A 14,124-nucleotide genomic window follows, 5' to 3' on the forward strand; every position below is an offset into this window, starting at 1 on the left:
CTGCGCGGGGAGGGGCCTGCGCCGGGCCGGGGCGCCCCCTGCCGCCATCCATCGTGCCCCCAGCCCAGCACAGCACTGGGCCATCAACGAACAAGGCCGAGGTTTTGACACAAAGCACGGGAAAATTGATGCTCTAAGTAAAATCGGGTTAACTCACCTGAAAGGCTCATGACCTCGACGCCTAAGTAAAAGGCCACGACGAGATCTCATCATCGGTTTCCACACGCGCCAAACCGTCAGCGCTCACTCCTGCGGGAGGTGCACGCTTCAAACGGAGTCTTCGCAGGGACTACAGCTCCAGTATCAGCAGATAAGTTTCTCCCCTATCCTTACTTTTCTAACTAAAGCCAAACTAATCTAGGTAGTATTTTAATAACCACAATCTAGAACAAGTAACAATATTATAATGCTTTCCCTTTCCTCCCACCGAAACTCAGAATTTAGTTGAAAAGTAACTGTGACTGCATCTAAAAGTATGAAAAACGTCGGTTTTACTGGAACGTTCAAGAGTGTACGGGTAACCAGGGTTAGCAGAGAGGGGAGTCGAGTATTCTTAGCAGGGCATCCCAGCCCAGCGTCTAACCCGCACTACGTCAGCCCCTGGCAGCCGTCCTGCTTTCTCCATGTGAACAGAAATACCATCTTTATTTGCCCTTTTTCAAGAAGTTTCAATTAGCTTTGCTTCTTTGGAAGTTAAGCAGCAGACTAGAAGTTAAGAAAGAAGAAATCTTGTTTTTCTGTTTGTAGTCTCTGACCATAACCCAGATACACGGATGAGATACACTAGCTTTAAAATGCTAATTGTCTGCAGTCAAAAATGGAGGCAGGTAGTTACAGCCAATATTTTCTTACTGCCTCTCTTGAATACTCCTGTTCAAAGACAAATGAAGCCTTTCAGAACTAGAAACTACAGAATAGACACTATATTTAGGTTTAGAGCAAAATTTAAGTTTTATTTTTACATAAAAATTATCTAAGAGCCTTGTTGGTTTCATTTCCAGTTGTAACTAACTCCCTATTCACACTCTGACATAAGTCAAACGTAAAAGAAATACAACCTCATAAAGGCATCATTCATTACTTTCTAACAAAAAGTCAAATGATAAACAACTACTTAATTAAAAATAATTTTAGAAACAGCCATGTAACTTGCTAAAAAACTTAAATTGTGTAAAAATTGCACATGCACACACACACACAGATGTGCATAATATATGTACATATACACATGTACGCAGAGAGCTGCAAATCAGCATGTTTAACCACGAACTGAAAAATAGTTGCTTGTTACAGGAAAAAAAATAAATAGATAAATCAAGATTAAAACTGTAACACAATAACAGAAATCAAGATTAAAATTATTGACTTAACTAAACTTTTCGCTTGCTGACTGAAAGCCATCTGCTCTGGGTGTCTGGAGACACAAGCAGTTGTACAACATGTTGCACAGCGTACAGCTTGGGGGAAGAAGAACGCCTGTGTAATTTCAGCACTAACGGGGTCTTAAAACTTGGGGTCCTCTTAGCTCATGACTCAGATGATGCAAGTTCTCTGGAGGATGCGATGGCGCAGAAAAAAACTCAATTATTCCCAATTTCATGATGAACAAATGGAAGATAGAAATTTTCTGAAAAAATGTCCTGATATTCATCATTAATAAAACCATTTTGTAATATAGCACTGAAACATGGCTGGAAATTGAATTATGTTTTCTTCCTTCTCCTCTAAGCCAATCATTATTTTAGTCGTTGAATATTCAACTGACTTACTAATAAAAACAGCGTAACTGAAAACTTCAGAAAAGCCCGAGATATTAAGTAAAAAATTGCTCAGTGTTTTAAGATTATGAGGGTTGATGGGAAGTAATGGAAAGTTACTTAGGGGGGAAAACCAGTTCAAAGAACAGTTTAAAGACTGAAAAGGAATGGAAAGACCTAAATCAATACATGTTTCAAAAGTGAAAAAAACCTTTTCATAAAAAAGCTGTTAAATTGCAGAGGATAGTATTCTTGTATTAAAGAATATTTTTTTTTTATACACCGGTATGAGAATAAAATATACGTATATACACAATATAGACTATATATATATGCATATATACATTGGTCTCAGATTAAGAGTTTGCATTTTTATATATTTAAATTTCCTATCAAATTCACAGAGTTATTAATAATACCATCCAAACTACCTAGCAAAGAAAAGTCTTTATGAAAAGAATATATTCAAGAAGTAATTGTAAATGACAGTGGTGGAATAGACATTTGGTGTCTGTCTCACCTTTCTGATATTGCAAAGCAGAATGATTTGAAGTCTACAGAAGTCCAACTAAAGCAGGTCCCTGCCCAGTCCTACACTCCCCTTCTGTGTATGCCCTCTGCAATGTCATCCAAGAAAATGCACTAAATAGTTTTTATTAGGTCCTCTTTAATTCAGTTCTTGAAGAATCGGCTTGTTCTACTTCAGAGTTTGCCCAGCCACCGATCTTCCAATCATAAGTGCTAAACCCAAGCACTGCCTAAACCAAAATTATCACCATACTATCAATTACATTTCATTAGCCTAAAGAACCAGTGCAAGACCAAGATTGTTGTTTTATCTTTCCAATCAAATTAAATATGCAAATAAACAGATCTTTATTTTCCTACGAGTTGTTTAAAATTCTGTAATAAATTATTCCTACATTTTCACAGAATCATAGAATACCAGGTTGGAAGGGACCTCAAAGATCAGCTGGTCCAACCCTTCTTAGCAAAAGCACGTATTTTAAAATATATTTTAAGAAGCATATTTTAATACTCTTCATCCAGAAACCGAATTGGCCATCATAAACTTCCTAAAATGGGGTTGATAATAAAAGGTTCTTTGAAAACATGCTACAATCAGCATATTCTAGACAGGAGGAAAACTCCAATATAAATCAAGATAGCGGTCTGCTACCTGATTCAGTTTTGAAAAAAGGCTGCAGTTGAGGCTGTTATCCACTAAGTGGCATTATCAACTCAAACACCTAAAAATGACAAAAAATAGTCACAGTACAGTGCCTTTTACCTCCTACAAACAAATTGATGGAAAAGATTTTCTTTGGATGACTCATTTTACGCAAGTTTCTCAGAAATTTAGGCATTGTTCTAAACAGTCAAATGTACTAGTAAACCAGCATTACCAATTTACTTTTCACATCAAGATATTAGTAAATATTTAGCAGAATGGTCAGGTTAGAAATAAAACTATCATGACAGACATCTGAAACAAAGCAAGCAAAATATCAGAGTAATATGAGCTCAAATGAGGCACATACATGTGTAATAAGGTATTTTTAAAGTAGCTGGCGCTTCAGAAGTGCTGTACGTCAACAATTCTAGTATTTCCTGTTGTGAAGTGTGAAAGTACCAAAAGTCACACCAGATGTTTACTTTACTTTAGATAAAACACTTGAAAAAAGAAGTAAAACTAATAGATTAGATAAACTGATGCTACGTGATGCTAGAAGGCATTTAAAAAATTACAGTAATTCAGAAAGTGAGAAAAGCATTCCATTTCTCTAATTATTTAAGAATTAGTTTTCAAAATGTTACTTAAGGGTTAATGACTGTAAATACATTTTTCTGAGAAATGTTTACTGGAACAAACCATTTAGGAACAGTACAAATACAAGAAAGAAGTATTAGAACAGAACTCTCACTTTAAAATAGTTTTTTCCTCCCCCTCTATTCCTATTCTTTGTCCCTGGTCTTTTATCACTGTCACTTTGTGCAGACATAAACAGCTACTGAAAATAAAGGGGGAAAAAAATTTAAAAATCAGTGTTACTGTATATAAGAGCGTAGGAAAATGAAATGCACAATTACTTCTGTCTCTGCCTCTTCAAAGCACGTATTTTAAGCTTGTGAAACATTCTATATGTACACTCAAAATTCTGAGCATACTTCAATGCTAGAAGGATCAAGACATTCCTTTTTTTTTTTTTTTAAAGTGATTTTTTTCCCCTTGCCGGCCACAGAGGAATTTCATTAGCACATAGTCTTTTTTCCCCCCACCCGCCTACGACAAACATTTGCTGCAAGTCAGCGACTCCAAAACCAAATTGTTTACAATTAACTCAAAAAGTCATTAAAAAAATTGTTTCTTTGTTCCAGTTGGAAAGAGAGACAGCCAGATGTGTGGCTTGTTGATCTTGCTCTTTTCTGACCTCTGAGTGTAGGAAGAACTGCAGCTGAGGAAGGAAGTCAGCAAGTCGTGTTAATGAAGGTGAACACTAGGGGGAGGGGGGGGGGGGGGGGGTTTGGCTTTTTTTTTTTTTCTTAAAAAAAAAATTTTTTTAATTGCATTTTTTTTTTTTCATTAAAGAAAAATCTCTTTGAAAGAGTTTTTTATTAAAAAAAAAAAGATAATACAAAGCCTTACTTTTTGGTATTGGTGAAAAATTAGAGCCTTTGTTTCACGAGAAGTCAACATGTCTTTTGCTACTTTTGAAAAATGCTATCCTTAATTTCAAGAATTTAATGGAGTTTCACTGCTGTAAATTAGCAAACACCTCATCATTAACACCTTCTGGGAAACCATCCTCCACTAGCAAATGCAAAATTCAGGAAAAGCATTTTGATTTTAGGCTCTGACTGAGTCACAGTCTACCACTACAGACCAAAATCAGGCCTAAAGCTGAATTCCAGATTGGGTGTGCGCCCACTTCTTTGCAAAACACATCTGGCCAACAATGCAAGGCAACGAACTGCAGTTACCACAGCGCCTTTCTTTCTATTTCTCCCTGAAACACGTTTATGCATTATATCTGTAAAACACCTGGCAATGAACTAACTACAACCTAAGAGATTAAATCTTTTTTTTTTTTTTTTTCTCTAGAGAAATCATAGAATCATAGAATGTTTTGGGTTGGAAGGGACCCCTAGAGGTCATCTAGTCCAACCCCCCCGCAGGAGCAGGGACACCGCTAACTAGATCAGGCTGCTCAGAGCCCCATCCAACCTGGCCTTGAATGTTTCCAAATGAAAAACTTTATCATGTAAGACTTTCAGCACAGCTCAAACAGCTCACAGCTATAAGCACAAAGAATTTCTTCTGCTGCATTGGTATTTAGAAATTATTATTGGCTTGTCTCTGGCATATTAAGATTTGATTTTCAGAACTTTTTCTTTCAGAAAAAAATTGTTTGGATGCTTCTACAGTCCATATGTTTGTCATAGTCAATCTTTAAGGTCATTAAAGGCATATTTAAGGGCTTCATTTGGAAAAAAATAATTTGCCTAAATATCTGTAAAAGTTCTCTAGTAGCAAACAGTTAGGACTTCAAAAATATATCAGGTAAAAAAATTATTAAAAAAAATTCCTACCAGTTATAGTTCCTACCAGTTTATTATTTCCTACCAATGGAATTAATAAAAGCAGTAAACTACACTGTAGTAATATTAACTTTCTATGGACTAAATTTAAAAGAATCTATAATTTAGCAAACCTCTATTTCCTCATTTCACATGCCTTCTTCCTCATAATTTCCTGTTTCTTCTGACACGTTAGAGTGTTGTTCTCCATTCCTACCATTTTTCCTTTTGTTCTTCCTTTTCACTCTACTTGTCATGTCTCCAAGATCTCCCTTCAGCTCATCTCAGTCTCCCCGACTAGGGTGGATAAGCCCATCCAGAGCACTCATTTTTGAGATCCTCTCCAGCTCAGAAAGATCATCCTTCATTTAAAAAGTAGAATGGGCCATAAATTTTAGTCGAACTGCTATCTTTATACAATTTAAAAGGTATGTCATATACGTAATTCCTATTTTATATTCCATATGACTGTAACAAAATAGAAGGCTGGAGGGCTTTTTAAAGGAGGAAATAAAGTGTAAAAAAATACACAAAGCAGCTTCACCGATTAAGTATACAGTCCTTACAAGTATCACACCATTACTTAAAAAGTAGAAAAAAATAATTTTCCACACTGCAGAAATTGTCAAAGCTATGATTATAGCCTTTAATCTTAACAAGTCTTTCCTTCCACCCCTCACATCCACCTCCTCCCTTGGACCTGGGTTTGTTTGCCCACCCAGTGAAATCAAACAGGAATACTACTGCCTTTCAACTACATCTCAGAACCTTCCAAACTCCTCTGCAGGTGGCTCCATTTCTTTTGAACAAAATTCCCGATGATTAGCAAACGTCTTTGCCAGACTGCCACTGAGACCCCTGGGTTCACTTGGGTACTGCAAACCTGCTTTGATAGCAAGCCAGTCAAGCTGCTGCCATGTTGGGCTTGTTTTTACCTGCAACAAATTGAAGTTTTTGTGGTCATTTGCCCACAGCATTGCTTGTTGGATGCCTCTCACAACAGCTGAATTAACGGCAGTGTTCACTGTTACTAACACAGGGTTAGCTTAAGGAGTCCTCTCCATACTCGATGGCTTCCATCCCTCTGAGAGACAACCATATGAAAGCTACCATCTCTCACAGCCTTACTTCCCACAATAAAGTAAGATATTATTCCCTTTCAGATTTTAAGGGTTACATGCTGCAACCGCCCAGCTGAAACGTCAGCTCTGCTTCACGCTTCCCAGCAGCCCAGAAAGGGCTGGGAAACAGCCACGTGTTTGGGTCAGAACCACCAGAACTGTCATCTGTGACTTCTGGCCTTGGAGCTCCAGCACAATGCTGACCACAACATGGCCGCATGTGAAGTGTGACGCTGGGATCTCCCTTCTGTTCCCTATAATCTATGTGGTAAACACGAGTAGCCAAATCAGCATGACCTGGATCCAGTATTTCACTATGAGGAAAAGGTAATCTTCAGTGACAAATTATCTTGTAATTACATCTACAGATCAAAATCTTCTAGGTCTTCTCTATCACCCTCTGCTTCCTCCTCAGATATTGGAGCCTGCAGCTGTTCACAACCCCTCTGTAGTCTTCCTCATGTATCAAACCTTTCCTTCAAGCCGAGAGAAGCGAGATGTTTAAAGCCAATACAATGTTGCTGCAAGTACTGGCACTGATTTCCTTGCATTGACACCAGTACTTGTTTGAGTTCACAGTGAGCTGATGCAGAGGTCTAAACTGACAGAAAATTAATCCTCCAAGAAGTCTTTGCAATCCTGTAGATTTTCAGCAGCAAATTCCCTAAAGCAGCACATCCCAGATAAGTACAGGAGTTGATGCAAGAGAAGGAGCAGACAGAACTGAACTACCATTTTGAATGGCAACAGGCTAATCAAACAACTACACGCTTAATCATAAAATTAAATCCCGTACGTAGACAGACCATGCAGAGTTGCTGATGTGGTTTCTCTCAGGGAATATAAAAATTTAGGACAACTGAACTACTATTATTTAAAAACTCAAATAACATTGGACTCATTCAGCAAAGACATAAACACTCTGTACAAAGTAAAGCCCAGCATACTGCACTCTAGCTTTTTTCTCACTACTCATATATAAAAGAAAGATGGTACTTAACAGAAACACTTGGTTATGTCTTACCTAGAAATACAGTGGCTCCAATTCACGTTCAAAAATCCAAAGAGGTGATGCTAAACATTCAACGTCCGTCTGTCATGAAAAACATTCAAGATTACACTTGGGATCACCATGCTTTTGCTTCCCTCCATTTTCAGATTAAACTTTTTAGCTTAAAAAAGGAAATATGCCAGATTGTGTCTGTGAATAACTGAAATTATTCTTTTAAAAGTGAAATTTGGAACTTACAAAAAGTTTTAAAGTAATACCACTGAAAAATGTTGCTGGGTTGAAACGATCAGGTACTTCAAATGAATTTTTATCTCATATAATACTCCAGAACAGATTCAATTTAATTTGGATTTTACAATGATCTGTTGCCAAGACTGATACAGCCAAAGGAAAATAATGTTCACTGGTACTGGTATTTGTTATATTAAGAATTAAAAGAAACAATAATGAAATAATGAAAATGCAAACCTATTTCCAAAATATTTAGCAATTTATTATCATGGCTACATTTACTTAAAACAATATTTAGATTGAAAGAGGTCTGGTTAAAGCAATTCTAAGTTCAGAAATTCATTTTCCAATCTTTTGAAACTACCAAAATAAAGAATGTAATTTGAAAGCGTAACAGCGATCATTTCATTCTGAAAGTGCTGGGGGGGCGGGGGGAGGGAAGGCTGAGAGAAAAACAAGGGGACCAGGTCCTTCATAAGATTTTTAGGGACAGCTCTTCTTAAGGCCTGGCTCTTACGTCACTTTTTCAACACTCTAAATAAAGCAACGCAAGTTTGCTCCCAGAACAAAGGTGAAGTCAACTTAAGAAAAAGAAATCCACTAGGGAAAAGAGTGAGAGTGAACTTCCATTCCAGCCACAACCTCAGCAATGCTAATGTAACTCCACAAACACTCTTCTTCCCAAATATTCTGGTTCATTATCCTCACAACTACAGAGGTCAAGTCATCAGGTCCGTAAATCAGATGAATTAAGTTTTGGCTTTGAAAAACGCACGGTTGTATTTCTGCAGCTATATTTATAAAGATATGACTAAAACCTGCATTTACTCTAATGATGGATTTTTATTCATTTAATTTCAAAATAATAAGAGTGCTTGATTGCTGCCTAAAGAGGAATTATCATTTTAAACTCGGGGGTGGTGCAGTGCAGATTTTTTTTTTCTTCTAAAAATACATTCCTTACTGCAAATTATAACAATTCATTATAAAAGCAGACTGAATTAAACCAGAATGTAACACTAATTTCTCAAGTAGAGCACCCACATAGGGAACTAATTAGGAAGAGCTCCTCTGTGTAAACAAACCTTTGTACCAATTAGTAGCTGGTCAAGTCAGGGAACTCCCCTTCTCTAGGGGAAAAAGGTCTATTTTCAGCATTGCTTTATTTTACTGCTGGCTGCAAATTCTCTCCAGTTCTGTAGCAACAGAGGGTGTTTGGAACTTACATGGTAGAGCTTGATGGAACTTGGTCAAGATTTAAAAAAAAAAAAAAAAAAAAAAGCAGTAGAAGGCCTAAAAAAAAATAAAATTATAGACTTAGGACTTCAAAAGGGATAAGAACAAATCCCATTCTCTGCCTAGGCCAATTCTGTCCCAAGGGTTTACACAGACCAGAACAATAACAGTGAAATGATTCAAAACAAACAGTGGAGTAAATGAAAAAAGTACATGGGAAGAAGAATTCTCAGTTGTTGTTCTATAATAAGAAAAGCAAACAAATAAAAACCTCAAGGCGAAAATATTATGCCTAGATAGCATTTTGAAAGGGCCAGTTAGGTGCAACAGTAAAACTACGTAACAGGATGCCATTCAGGGGAGGCTGAGTATTCATTTATCATTTACGATGTTCAAATCTGCTAGACAGCTGTTCCCTGCAAGACAGAAAGGACCGTAGTTGGCTCTTACCTTGTTGAAGATGATCCAGAGCCTTCCCGATACTTAAACAGAGGCTGCAATCTGTGGATTGTAAAATTTGTTTATTGTTATTTATGGGATTGTTATTAATGAAACTGCTTTAATTACTAAGTAAAAATCAGAAAAGTTACTTCGATGCCTTCAAAACAGTAATTTCCCTTTTGGTTTTTTTTTTTTGAAGCAATGAGTACTGCTGCAAGGTATCTTCTACTGTGCATTACGCCCAGAGCAAAAGGTCAATTAATCCCACAGCAGAGCACATCAGGACAGTGAACTACTGTTACTGTGTTTCGGACACCGAGTTAACTTCGGAGACTGAATGCAGCTTACGTGGGAAAGAAGCCATAACGGAGACATCAGAGAATGTGCAAAGCAGGAACACCTCGGGGCAGGGAAAGGACTGGAAGCGCCTCACAGAACCCAGAAAACCACCATTTCCTACAGCACAGTGATGTAGTAAGAGACAACTCCTGACCCTCCAGCCCTACTGGGTTGAACAAACCCACTCTAAATACCATCGCTTTTTATAGCATCTACTGGTTGAAGATACATGAAAACACGCCTCTCTTCTTCTTGACCCAACAACAACAAAAATGACAAATGTGAAGGACTCAGGAACCCCAGCGCTAATTGAATGAGCACCCATGAGAAAGATTCGAAGTGGTATCCCAGCCATCCAGCTGCATTAACTCCCAAGCTACTAAGCGTTGAGGTATTTTCCAAGCTTCGTGTAATTAAGGTTAATGAGAAAGAGTGGTTAAGCAACGATGTATCAAGATTCATGTTAAACAGAAACCAAAGCAGATTTACTACCAAGAATGAGAGAAAGTGAACAGTGGTAGAAGAGAATGGATGAAAATTGTGAGAAAGGATTACAGGTGGGAAGAAGAGGAAAGGACTGAAATGGAAACAGTGCAGATAAAGAAAGAGGACTGTGAAATTTAGATGATAATCAGAAATAAAAAAGGTGGAATTTAGCTTTGAAAGGGCAAGTGTAGTACAGACTATGCTGATACAACATCAACTGGCTTTGGACGAATGACCTGACATGCAAAAAGACCCTGAGTCAGTTTGAGAAAGGGGAGAGAAGTATTTGATAGCTAAACGCCTTAAATAAATTAATCAATTAAAAACCTTATACCAAAGCAGGCATCTGCAGAACTGTATGTATGTGAGCCATGATTTGATCCATTTATTTGATCCACTCCAGAAGGAGTTCATCAATGTGAAAAGATCAGAAGTTTTTAGTCACTGAAGCCACAGGCAACCCAGTTTAATTGAATTCATAACCCATTATCATAAGAAAGAAAACATCAGTAAAAAGATCTTAGTCAGGGGAAAAAAGGTACTAAATTTCTACTTTCTGGAAGTGTTAAGTGGAAATATGACTACAAAGATCATAATCCGAGAGTGAGCAACTACTACATTCCTTTGAAATGCACAGGACGTATCTCACCAAATTCTACAGAAGTGTTTGAACAGAAATATTTTTCAGGAAAGTTAATTAATTATAGAACAAGACTTACAAGTTTAATTATGGTAAAAAATTGCCGGAAACCTTTAAACTGATGGCAAGAGGGATAGAAAAAAAATCCAGGCTAAAACTCTACAGAATAAAAGATTGCTATAAGAAATGAAATAGCATAAAAGTTGTGAAGTAGATGCAAGAACAGAAGATAAAATATATTTGATAGAAACCTTAGAATTTCTATATTGCAAAACATGACAATTGGATTGTTTTAAAAAAACCGTATGTTCATCAGAGCACATAAGCCTAGTGAGGCTAATTAAAAATCTTGAAATCTAACATAGACCAAAAGAAAGATAAATGAGAATTGTCTTGAATTATATTCATAATTTCCATCTTTTTATGTTAGACCAGCTTGTTCTGTTACTTAATTTTGCTTATTTGGAGAAAATTAACAGTGCTGACAGCAGTAAGCTCTCATGTAACAGGTGCAAAATATACTCACAAAAAACCTTGCAGACTGGGAAGTAGACTACAACACAGTTACTCCGGAAGTCCAAATCCCTAGTTAAAATGCATTTCATTTATAAAATGAAATACAGAAGTCAGTTCAGTGCCCTCAGCATAGCAGTCTGGGGGACCTGCTGGAAGTAAAGCTCATTATCCACTCAGGGATTTGAGCAGTCATAGTCCACAACCAATTTGACTTAAGGCAAAACACAGCTGCTACTTTGAAAGTTTCCTGCTGTGTAAGAAATAATTAAGGCTGTATGATCAGTATTCAACAAAGCATAAATAGCAAAGATGTGAAATTAATTCTACTTGCAAATGAAGAGTTAAGTGAAGTCACATTACAGAATGGACTGCATAATGTTGTAGTTCAGAGGCGAAGCAGAAGAGTTGAATAAGATGAAGTATGCGTCAGAGGTCAGACTCTGAATCTTAACTCTGCAACCGCAATATTATTTCATGTTTTAGAAGTCCTTTACTCAAAAAATAGAAAGTATGTGTTCCAAAATGAAGTTACAAATCTGTATTTTAAGATATAGAAAAAAAAGGAGCAGCAGCAGAACTCACTTATGAATGTATGTACTGAAAAAGCACAGGCTCATTAAAGCTTTTACTACCATGCTGGTACTATTTAAATATTATGCAGAAAGATGCGAGAAACATCAATGGTAATACAGGTAATTTAGGGCAGTCCATCCTTAGAGCATCTTGACCCGAGTTTTGAGTCACTCCCCATGCAACCCTCAAACCACAAATCACACCAGGAATTTCCAGCTTGGGAATGGCACTTTGCCCACCACTGTCCGCATGGGGACCGGGAGCTCAGTTTCTGATCGCTGGACCACTGCCAGATGGAGGGATAAGTGGCCAGTTCCCCAGGCAGCCTACGCAATCCCAACAGCTATTCCTCATCTCCTATAGAAGAGAGGTTGTGAGACAGATGGAAGCACTCCACGGACTAGAGTCAACCCGTAAGTTGTCTGTTGGACCAGACTCTGTTAAGTCATGAGGATGCTAATAGCTTTAACACTGCTTAAAAAAAAAAAAAAAAAAAAAAAAAAAAAAAAAAAAAAAAAAAAAAAAAAAAAAAAAAAAAAAAAACACAAAAAACCCCCCCACACCCCCAAAAAAAAAGACAAGAAAGAAACCCACAAAAAACCCCACCACACCCTACAGTTTTTGCTAAATGTAAAGTTAGTTTTGCATCTCCTTGACAGGAGGCAATCAGACAATTAGAAGAGGGCTGAAACATCTGTTTGAGACAAGGATTCCCCAAGGAAAACCTAAAGATCACGCCAACTCAGGTTTGCGCTAGCAGGTTGCTACTGCTCCTTTAGTTAACAGAAGGCAAAGCTTAGGACAGGCATAAATTTTGCACTACTGCCAGGGTATACATCCTGTAGTTGAGGACACTGTAGATGCCATCTGCTTACATTTAATTTATTCATTTTTATTTCAAATGCCAGGCCATAATTCTTCAGAAATATGTATTTTTTTAAAACTAGCACTTTCAAAACAGCTAACTACACCTGTGTATTCTCTGGGGCTTCTCTAATAAAAACAATATGAAACTCAATTATTCTATGATTTTTAGTTGCTCTGGATTATTTTTCCAGCTTTCCAGACACAGCTTCTCACTTTCAGGTTTGATAGAATTTTTTCTCCTACCCTTCTAAACACACAAAGACAATCCTGACGTTGCCTTCCCAAAGAAGCTGCTGAATCCCAGCTTCTTGGAAAGCAGGATCTGTGGCCACATATATGTCAGAAAATAAAACAGACCAGGGCACTTAGCCACGCTCTGGGCTTGGAACTAGCAAGCATGGTACAGCTTGCGGCTGTACAACTAAAATCCTATCCCTCCAAAACAGCCTGGCCAGATCCAAACAGCCTTTTGGAAATGGTCCACCATCTCTCCTAACCCCAGAGCTATGCTCAGGCATTATCTGGGAGAGTGTTAGTTGGCATAGGACAAAACTGTGTCACCAACGGTACTAAAAATGTAACAGTACAGTCGCATGCTATATCCATTCCTTATTTAGTTCCTACTACGAACATGCATCACAATTACAGTACCCAGTTGTTTCTGGAGAACATCATTTTTAGGAGTTCATTCCATAAGTAGCCAACGCATTTCAGAATTAACAGGTCAGCTTTTCCACGCATTACAGCTTCTGGCTTTAATACCACGTCCTCACCTAGGTGGCTGTTGCTTTCAAATCACAAGAACGGAAACAATTAAACATATTGTGTTTCTACATGTATTATACGCAGAACGTGAAAATTTGCACTGCCTAGGTTTTGGACTTTTGTACTGTGTTCAGACAGACTGAAGATGAGCATCTGACTTCTTCATTTCAGCGAGGCTGGATTGTTGCCAATAGAATATTAGTCCAGACTGTCAGCTGGTATAAAGCGGGCATAGCTCTACTGACAGCATCCCAATGCACAGCAGCTGAGACTGCTTCTCCAAACTTTACCCATATCAGGGTGGCGGGCAAGGAATAAATTCAAACATTTTACAAGATTAGTGTTTCAGGAGAAAATTTGCTGTGGTTTTTCAATAACACACAAATTTATCTATGTCTTCACAAACTTCTTTCCTTCTTCAAAATCAGGAATCCCAACTTAGCTACTTAATAAAAAAACCATGCAAACCTGAATCAAAAATATTTACCTGCAATTTGCACAAAAAGAAACACAAGCAACAAGTCTTTGTGAACACAGTAGAGGCATATAAAAAATTTCCAA

At 37.5% G+C, this 14,124-nt stretch overlaps 1 protein-coding gene across 1 annotated transcript in view; it reads right to left on the reverse strand.

The window, feature by feature from the left end:
- The window catches only part of CYRIA (CYFIP related Rac1 interactor A), a 39,336-nt gene extending 29,896 nt beyond the window's left edge, over positions 1 to 9,440 (reverse strand). Inside the window, exons 1-2 of the mRNA XM_009639826.2 lie at positions 9,387 to 9,440; positions 7,482 to 7,550 (exon numbers count right to left, since the gene is read on the reverse strand). The gene's annotated coding sequence lies outside the window, so the exon portion shown is untranslated. The remainder of the gene's footprint in view (positions 1 to 7,481; positions 7,551 to 9,386) is intronic.
- Positions 9,441 to 14,124: the final 4,684 nt, after the last annotated feature.

This window comes from Egretta garzetta, unplaced genomic scaffold (assembly GCF_000687185.1).
Source record: "Egretta garzetta isolate BGI_Z169 unplaced genomic scaffold, ASM68718v1 scaffold15, whole genome shotgun sequence".
NCBI classification, from domain to species: Eukaryota; Metazoa; Chordata; class Aves; order Pelecaniformes; family Ardeidae; genus Egretta; species Egretta garzetta.